This window comes from Lichenostomus cassidix, chromosome W (genome assembly GCF_008360975.1).
Source record: "Lichenostomus cassidix isolate B80296 chromosome W, HeHo_3.0, whole genome shotgun sequence".
Taxonomy (NCBI): Eukaryota; Metazoa; Chordata; class Aves; order Passeriformes; family Meliphagidae; genus Lichenostomus; species Lichenostomus cassidix.
In genome coordinates, this window is record NC_139510.1 from 23,419,195 (window position 1) to 23,429,156 (window position 9,962).

The 9,962-nt window shown below is 43.2% G+C and overlaps 1 pseudogene; it reads right to left on the bottom strand.

The window, feature by feature from the left end:
* Positions 1-3,263: 3,263 nt before the first annotated feature.
* Positions 3,264-4,442, bottom strand: LOC146425720 (syncytin-1-like; annotated as a pseudogene).
* Between the last annotated feature and the right edge of the window lie 5,520 nt (positions 4,443-9,962).

Sequence of the window (9,962 nt, forward strand, 5' to 3'; positions counted from 1 at the left end):
TTCTCTCTCCCTGCCCTTCTTCCAGGCTTTTTTGCTGAGAAAAAAACAGCTGACGTGACCAACACCCTGCCTGACCTTATACACTGCATCAGACACAATTTACAGTGACCCAGACTGGAAGCCAAAGTGCCTTACCTGGCTCTCCGGGTTGTAAAGAGTTCAAAGTTCTTTGCTCTTTTGAAGCCTTAGAAACACTTTTGTTCTTTTTTTTTTTTTTTTTTAATTGGTCAATGCAAAAGATCTGTATGTTATTTTTATTTTAAATACAGTTGTAAGTTATTTTGGTTCCTTGTAGAAAACTTGGTGGTTTCTTAGAGTAACGCTTTTCTGCCTTGCAAAAGAAGAGATGGAGGCTGGTAGCTGCCTTTCAAATGAAAGTGTGGAGAGAAGGATGGTATCCCAAAGTAAGTGTGCTTACAAGAAAGAATTACCTCCATATTCCACATCCTTTCATGATACAAGAACAGCTTAGTGAGGTACGGAAATAAAGTTACCCTTTGCCCTGGTTTTGCGGTTGCTCCAGTTGCCTGTGCCTGTGTCGACTCACATTGCCACATTTCACAACAATCGTTTGGACACTGCCACAAACAAAAGCAATACTCACACGGACGTTCCTCCTGAAGGAGAAAAACAAATCATTCTTCTTGATCAGGTCTGAGTGAGTGGGGCATCTGACAGATGCAGGCCTTTCCAAAGCCCGGGCTGCAGAAACCCTCACGGTCAACAAGAATTGACTGATTCTGGCAGTCAACGCTGCCTTCCAGTGTGCGTTGGTTTAACTTCACTCTACAATGGCTTCCTTTCTTGGGCTTAACACACGCATTTCGAGAGCATGGATGAGCAACTCACTTCGTGGCTCAATCGAACTTCCAGAAAATCATTTTCAAATCTGGTTTTCACAAAGCATGATGTACCTTTTCCTCTTCATTATTTACAAAAAGAGAAAGGAATGTATAAAGAAAGGACTCTTGCTTTTAAAACTTAGATTTGGATTTATGCGGAGTGTAGTCATTTGAAAAGCTCTACAGAGCCACTGGATCAGCTTGAACAGGAATCTCTTCCGTGACCCTTGTGAGAGACAAGGGGCTTCATTCCTTCATCTACTGAGTATTCAAACTGGGAACTACCACAAATCACACAAAATACAAGAACATGGTGAGCTTAGCAACAGACAGAAACCTTTTGCCAGAACCTTGGCAGATCTTTCAAACACCGTCAAGAGAAACCAGAATGTTCTCAGCCTAATAATCCAGCAGATTTCTGATAGTGCAATAGTAGAAAAAAGAATCAAATACTTTTGAATCAAAACACCCTCCAGCACCCTCAAAGCATTGGGAGGCTCTGATTATTAGCCTCTGACCATGCAATTTGTCTCGCAAACAACACACCGCATGGATATACACAACCATCTCAATCTCCTTCAGAAATAACCAGGGCCATTTCAGGCACAGTCCATTTTCACTTCTTACTGAATTCTCCTTCTTCTATCATTCATCTAGAATTTCCTGTTGAATTCCAACCATAATTGCATTCAAAGATGGCATGAAGAGAACACTGAGCTAGTATGCTCAAGTACTCCCAATCAACAAGTCACAGAAAGGTTGGTTTAGCCACATTCTCTCGGTCTTCACTCCCAGGAAAAAGGGATGAGACAGGAGGAAATAGCACTCAAGTTGTGCTGGAAAGAAGGGGATATTTTTCCAGGAAAGAAATGGTTTCAGGGTTTTCCCTCCCCCCACACCCCTGGAACCTAACTGCACTTTGCCCAAGGAGAACAGGAACACCCCAAGGAGACAAGGAAATGCACTGGATGTTCAAAAAACGCAGGCAGTGGGCAGGTTCTGTATCCCATACACTTCCCCATCCATGCTGAGACACACGGGGCTGCAGGAACACGCCGTGTGCCTGGCGGGATTTGGTGTCACCCAGGTGCCTGTCACAGTCCACTTAGAAGCCGACGTGGGATGGTTCGTACCAGCTATGATCTCGGAGTGCAAAAAGAAGAAAAAAGCACAACAGAATTCAACAAGTCAAGGGAATTAAATTTCAGTCCAAAGAGGGACTTTATTAATTTAGCCCATAAACCGGCCTGGGCTAGAAAGAGAGAGAGAGAGGCTGGGAAAGATAGGGAGAAAATGGAAGAAAACGGGTCTTATAGCTATCACTACGGCTATCACCACGGCTCCACAGACATCCAGCGTCTCTGAGGGTCCTGTCCAGAAGGCGTTCCTCGGCCTCTGCGTCAATCGATGTCATCTCACGGTGGGGAAGATCTTCGGAATTCAGTTATTCCAGAGCTGTCTTTTATTCAAGTCCACACACCTCGTCCCTTCTTGCAACCCGCCTGTGCGCCCCCTTCATTCTTTAGGAGATATGCCAAACTATGCTTGGAAGGCCACACATGCCAAGAGAGGAGTGTCTGGGACATGGCCGGCTATGGAAGCAGGCTCTCTCAAAATATTCCAAATGGATGCCAGGGCGACATGTGCAAAGCCTTTGTCACACACCAGCTATAGGAGGCACAGAACAGTTGCTCTGTACCAGCGCAAGCAGAACCTCTCCTGCTCTCTGGCTGTTCGCAGAAAGCGAACAAACCAGGGGCTGAACACACTGCAGCTGAGTTCGTCCAGAACTTGGCCGAATTTCACCAGAAAGCTGCTTTTCAGCCACAATGTGCTCAGAATGCTTGTTTCTGCTTCAGCAAGCTCCTGGCAGCATTTGCACTGAGGGGCATAAGGTGCAGCGAGAAGGAACAAAAAGGAGCTTGCCGCAACTTCAGATATGCATATCTGCAGGAGATATAGCTGTCCCAGAAGGAAGCAGGTGAAGAGAAGGCTTTCTTCTGATGCCTTAAATTGCTAGAAAAATTTTTAGACGCAGACACACTGTATGGGATAGGGGTTTTACCTTGGTTTAATAGGATCCTAGATGCGCACCGACGAACAAGCAAGCCCCAAAGGCCAGCCAAAAAGCCAAAAGCCCGAAAGCCCCGACGATATCTCCCGTATAAAATTTATGGACAGCCTAGATTAGAATACCTATCTAAAAGTCTCCAATAAGAAGTCTAACAAATGAAGTAACTGCCCCCTTATTAAAATTGCCCCCCCCCAAAAGATTGCTACTTAGTTTACAAAAAACATGTCTCAGTGATGGGGGCCCTGTTCAAGGTTGTGCATCATGCTTTTGAGATTGTGGGTTTGTTTCGTCTTTCCAAAGGATTTTGAGCAGGGCAAGGGGTACTAGGGTGATAGACATGTAAAAAGTACAGGAACAGGGAAGGGTAAAAGGTTATATATAAAGGATATATAAAGAGAATATAAAAGTAAAATAAAAAATACAAAAACCCATCAGGCATCATTTCCCCCCTTTTTGGAGACTAACAAGCTTTTACCTTGTTTAGTCTCTAAACTACTCTATCTACAACATCGGTTTACACAACTAGCTATGGCAAAAATAATAACTACAATTACAATAATTATAAATGTTTCTTTCACTCAGGCCCAGTCTGGCAACCATGAAGTGAGGGCATGGAAAATTTGGTCAAATTTCAAGGTGTAATTTCTTGAACCCACTTCGTGTAGAATTTGAGTTCCCTTCCAAATTTCTTTCAAATCCTCTCTGATTCTCCCATCTTGGTCCACAAAGGAACAACTGCTGCCATTGATAATATCGCATACCCCTTCATGAGTGCCGAGCAAGAATTTGAGAGCTATCCTGTACTGCATCATTGCCCTTGACAGGCCATGGACTTCTTCTTGCAAAGCTATAATTGCATCAGCAGTATGTTTTTCAATATTTTCAATAACACTCGATATATTCACAATTGCCCTTTCAAATTCAACTATCCCATAAGAGGGAAGGAGGGCTCTCACTATACTATGGAAAACTGTGGGATGTTCAATGAGGGGATTAAGAGTTCTTTTCCCCCTCCTACTTGGTTTTTCAATTTGGTCAAATATTGTTATATTTGGAATTACAGCCCCGAGGGCACAGGCCTGGTCTTTATCTACAGGTAGAATTTTCCAGGCCTTATCATCACATATCCAACACACTCCCGTCCCAAAAGGCAGAGACAATCTCCATCCCAGCAACCTCATTTTTGCTACAGATCTTGGGTTAAGTATTTCTCTAAAGTTGGTCTTATGACAATATGGTGGAAGAACGGCCTTTCCTGTAGCATTCATGAGCATGCAGCGAACTGTATAGTTCCCACGTTTTATCAGGCCACTCAGGGGTATAGGAGGCAGCAAGGTGGTATTGGGCCCGATCCGTTGCCACCTTTCTGCATGTTTCTCTTCCATTGCAATACCAATCAATGACCATTTCCCCTTCCCATTTAGAGGTGGTAATTGAGTACAGATCCAGCAATTGCTCATATTAAGAGCTTTAGATACATTTTGCATCACAGTATTGTGCAACTCCTGGGCTGAGCCCTGAGTCATGGTTACCAGTTGGAAAAACAGCATACATGTAAGGAACAATTTAACCATCATCTTGATTTGTATCAGTCTCTGTTTTCTCGGTAGTCTCAGGAGCAGAAGCTTTCTTCACTCTGGAATAGTGGATCCACGGTCCTTTCCCAGCAACCTTGACAGCAGTGAGGGTGGTCAGCAAGACTTGGAATGGTCCCTTCCACTTGGGTTGCAAGGGGTCACTGTCCCACCACTTGATGTAGACCCAGTCTCCAGGCTGAAACGGATGGGCAGGGATGTCCAATCCTCTCGGCTTGGACAGGACAACGAATCTCTGGAGCTTCTGCAAAGTGGAACTCAAAGCCATTAAGTATTTCTGCAAATCAATTTTTCCCCTCATGTGAATTTCACCTGGAATATGTGGAACTTGGTATGGTCTGCCATATAGAATTTCATAGGGACTTATGTTGTCCCTTCACCTTGGTTGTATGCGGACCCTCAGTAAGGCTATAGGCAAAGCCTGAACCCATGTCATAGATGTTTCTTGACAAATTTTTCCAATCAGGGTTTTGAGGGTTCCATTCATACGTTCAACCTTGCCACTTGCTTGGGGCCTGTATGGTGTATGCAGGTCCCAAGTGAGTCTCAGGATCTTGCTAACTTCCCCGACCACTGTTGCAATAAAATGTGGTCCCCTATCTGATGACATTCCCAAGGGAACCCCAAATCTTGGAATTATATGATTGAGCAAAGCTTTTACTACCTCTTTTGCTGCGTTGGTGTGACAGGGATAAGCTTCAGGCCATCCACTGAATGTATCAACCAATACCAATACATATTTTTATCCTTCCCTCCGTGGCATTTCAGCAAAATCTATTTGCCAGTAATCTCCTGGGAGATGCCCTGTCTTGGTCACTCCTAACACTACTCTTTTAGTTGTGTCAGGGTTGTTTTTGCAGCAGGTTTCACACTTGCTTGTTACAGACTGCACGATGTCAGTCATTCCTCTCCCTATCACTACTTTCTTTAGATGTTTTAAAAGGTTTTCTGTTCCCCAGTGTGTACTCTCATGTTCTCTTTGCGCTATTTCTCGAAGGATCAGGGGTGGGACTACAACCTGGCCCACAGGTGTAACAGCCCATCCATGCTGAGAAACGGAGGCTTGACAATCCAATATGGGTTTAATACAAGCTTCAGTTTATTGATTTACAGTATACAGTTTTATAGTGTAGTTAACTAAATCATGCATATTCTGTAATCATACAATACTATTGGTTATATACTTCCACGCCCTAAGTTTGGCTACTTGCCTTAACATGTATCTATGTTCATCTATAATGCCTGATTTCAGCATTCTTGCTACCAATTAACGCATTCTAGACGGCCCCCACGACTTCTATGTTGCAGCAATGTCATGGTGACCTTAGATCGCTGATTGGACGAAGGTATCTAATTAATAGTTGGCTGAATATGGCTATTGTTAAGAAGCGGCTTGTTAAGAAGCAATCTATCTACATCTGCGTGTCCCTTCTCTAGAAGCCAGCTTTCCACACACCCACCCTCCTTAATTTCAGCCTTAAGAGATTTAATTAACTGTTGGTCACTCTGATCATATTTTGGAGCAAACCCTGTCAGATCTACTTCTTTCTGTGGCACTATTGCAAAAATGCCTTTTTCTGCTATCCCTCTTGCCATTTCATCAGCAAAGCAATTTCCCACTTCAGGAGTTGTTTTTCCCTTTTGATGACTTTTGCAGTGCATGACAGCTACTTCTGTAGGTTTCCAGATGCTCTGCAGGAGTGCTAGGATTTGTTTGGCATGTTTAATGCCATTACCTTGAGCAGTCAGCAGGCCATGTTCTTTCCAAATAGCTCTATGGGCATGAACAACACTGAATGCATATTTGGAATCAGTCCATATATTTACCTTCTTTCCCTCGCTCAGTTCTAGAGCTCTGGTCAGTGCAATCAGTTCAGCTTTCTGTGATGATACATCTGAAGGCAAGGCTTTTGCCTCAATTACTTCATCTGTGGTGGTCACTGCGTAGCCTGTCATACACTTACCGTTCCATATGAAACTGCTCCCATCAGTAAAATTTCCCAATCTGGATTCTCCAGAGGCACATCCTTCAGGTCTGGTCTACTGGAGTAGGTTTCTTCTATTGTCTGCAGTCGTGCTCAGGCACGTTATCAAGCAATGTAGATGACAAGAACATTGCAGGGTTTACAACAGATGTTGTTTTTAGAGTGACATCATCCTGTTCCAACAATACAGCCTGGTATTTAAGCATTCTGCTAGGGGATAACCAGTGTCCCCCCTTTTGCTCCAGCACAGAAATCACGGCGTAGGGTACATACACGACAATGTGCTGCCCAAGGGTGAATTTCCGAGCTTCCTGGATTAGGATGACAGTTGCTGCCACAGCTTTCAGACACCCTGGCCACCCTTGGCTAACATTGTCTAGCTGTTTTGAAAAATAGGCCACAGCTCTTCGCTGATCCCCAAGATATTGTGCTAGCACTCCAAGAGCTACATTCTGCCACTCGTATGTAAATAGTTCAAAGGGCTTTGTTAAATCTGGCAGCCCTAAAGCTGGAGCAGACATCAAGGAATGTTTTAATTGTTTAAAGGCAGCCTTCGCTTCCTCTATCCAGTTAATGGTTCCCTTTTCAGCTGTCTTAAGGGTTTCATACAGAGGCTTTACTAGTATTTCATACCTTGCCACCCAAAGTCGACACCAATCTACCATGCCGAGGAAAGCTTGCATCTCTCTCACCGTGTGGGGCTCTGGAAGCCGACAGATAGCTTCTTTCCATTCTTTGCTAAGTTGTTGATGACCACGGAAAATTTCCAGCCCCAGGTATACTACAGTTTCTTTGGCAACTTGTGCCTTTTCTTTTGAGACTCAGTATCTGCCCATGCCCAAAAAATTCAAAAGACTTACAGTGAGTTGGATGCAGTCATCTCGTGTTTTTGCTGCGATCAGGATGTCATCAACATATTGAAGGATTTCTCCTTTTGATTCTTGTTTTTTCCAGTCCTCCAGTTCCTTTGATAGCTGGTGTCCAAATATTGTTGGGCTGTTCTTGAACCCTTGGGGTAGCACTGTCCAGGTGAGTTGAGTCTTTCTTCCTGTCTCAGGATTTCCCCACTCAAAAGCAAAAAGTTCCTGGCTATCTTTGTGGATTGGAATAGAGAAAAAGGCATCTTTGAGATTTAAGACTGAGAACCACCCTAATTCATTTGTTAGTGTGGTCAGAAAGGTGTAGGGATTTGGTACAACTGAATGTATGTCCTCTGTAATTCTGTTGATTGCCCTCAAATCCTGCACTAGCCTGTAACTCTTACCATCAGCCTTCTTTACTGGCAGGATGTCTTGCATGGGAGAGGAGATTTATGTGTTTTTGCAGTTTGACAGACTTTAAGATAGCTAGTTCCCCAAGACTTAGTCCCGTTCGCAAGATTCTTTGACATCTGGCCGATTTGTCTAAAAATACCATTTATTTGACACAGAACATAACAAACATACAAACATAGAACAGATTGACACACATAAACACACAATGAATACATAATTGCAACACTACAATAGTTAAAAATGCAATTATGGGGTAAAACCTTGCTTGAACTATAAAAATAGTCAAAAATGCAAGAAATGCTTGCTTGAACTATAATGCAAGTTAAGAGATGCTTGCTTGAGCTAGCTGAAATGCAAGTTAAGAAAGGTACCTATAAGTTAGCCGGAATAATACAATTTAGGAAACTCAAATGATCTTACCAAATCCAATTTTGGAGCTGGAATACATTAAGATTTCCTCACCCAATCCCTCGGGAAGTAACCACAGAGCTTGCGTCCAAACTCAGGGGAGAAAGCTTTTACTTCAATGTCCATGTAGAAAGCTTCTACTTTTGCTGAGTTTTTCGTGGTGTTTTATAGGGAAAAAGAGTGTGTATTTGCAGTCACTTGAAAATTCTTCACATTCTCTCAGTGTCTCACACTGAGTTCCAGACGCCAGCATTGATAGTCTGGATTAAGCTATTGACTTAATCTGAGCCATCGATCTCGGCCAGCAATCAGGGAGAGAGAGAAGGGGGGGGTGTTTGTCCTGCCACACAGGATGGGTGTGTTGTACTTGGACTCACATTCCACTAGCAACCCGAATTTGAGAAATTTCTCAATTACAGGTGCCAGTCCCCTACGACTTTCTAATTTCAAAGGGTATTGGTTTTGCCTTACCGGTGTTGCTCCCACTTTGAGTGCAATACTCACAGGTTCAGCTCTTTTGGATCTCCCGGGAAAATCACTGGCCCATACTAGTGGAATTACCGCATCCTCAACTTCTTTAGGAATTTCTCCACAACATTCCTGGATAAGAATAGTAGCTGCTTCGACAAATTTAGATTCAGGAATTATTAACTTTCACTCCCTCCTCCTTGGAAAATTTAACTTCTGCCTCCAATTTTTCCAATAAATCTCTGCCCAACAATGGTTTTGGAGAATTTGGCATATATAAAAATTGATGAGTCACCCAATGTTTCCCCAGTTTAAATCTTAAAGGTTGAAAGAAAGGCCTTGTTTCACTTACCCCCGTGGCACCAATTACATCTACAGTATCTTGACTCAGTTTCCCCTTTAAAGTATTTAACACAGAATATGTTGCCCCCGTATCAACCAAGAATTCAACATCATCTTTCCCCAGCTTAATTATAACTGAAGGCTCCGCTGGGGTGGATAATGCCTTCGGTCCCCGTCAATTCCCATTCACAGCTAACTGAGAAGATGTGGGCATCTCCTTCGCCTGCATTGGACACTCGTTCTTCCAGTGTACCTTCTTCTTGCAGATGGCACACTGGTCCTCGGCTAGAGGAGGATGAGGCGGACCCTTTCTTTTCCCCTGACCCTGTTTCTTCTTGTAGTGGGGTTTACCAGTATCCTTATCTGTTGAATCCCTATTTTGATATACTTTCCAGGCCACATTCAACGACTTATTTAGATCATACTCATCCAATTTTTGCAGCTTTTTCTTTATATCAGGTGTAGATTGGCCTACAAATATGTAGGCTAAATTAGATTGCTGCAATGGGGAATCCAAGTCCAAGTTTGTGTACTTCCGTGCAGCCTCTTTGAGCCTGTTCAGGAAATCTGTGGGGGTCTTATTTAGACCTTGCCTAATTTCGTATATTTTGGCCCAATTAATTGCTTTAGGAATAGCACATTTTAGTCCAATAACTATCCACTTTTGATACTGTTTTAATTTGGCCATTTCCTCGGGCACATTGGGATCCCAACCTGGATCTATGAAAGGAAAAATATTACCAACAGGTCCTTGAATGGTTCCAGCTGCAATTTGAGTTTCCACAGCATTTACAGCAGCCTTGATAACCATCTCCTTTTCTGTACTATCCAGTACTTCATCTAACATTACATTTAGGTCACTCCAATCTGGGTTTTGTGCCTTGATAGCTAATTCAAACCACATGGCTATTTTCTCTGGATTGTCTCTGTATGTTCCGACTGACTCTTTCAATTGTCGGAGTTCTCTGAGGGAG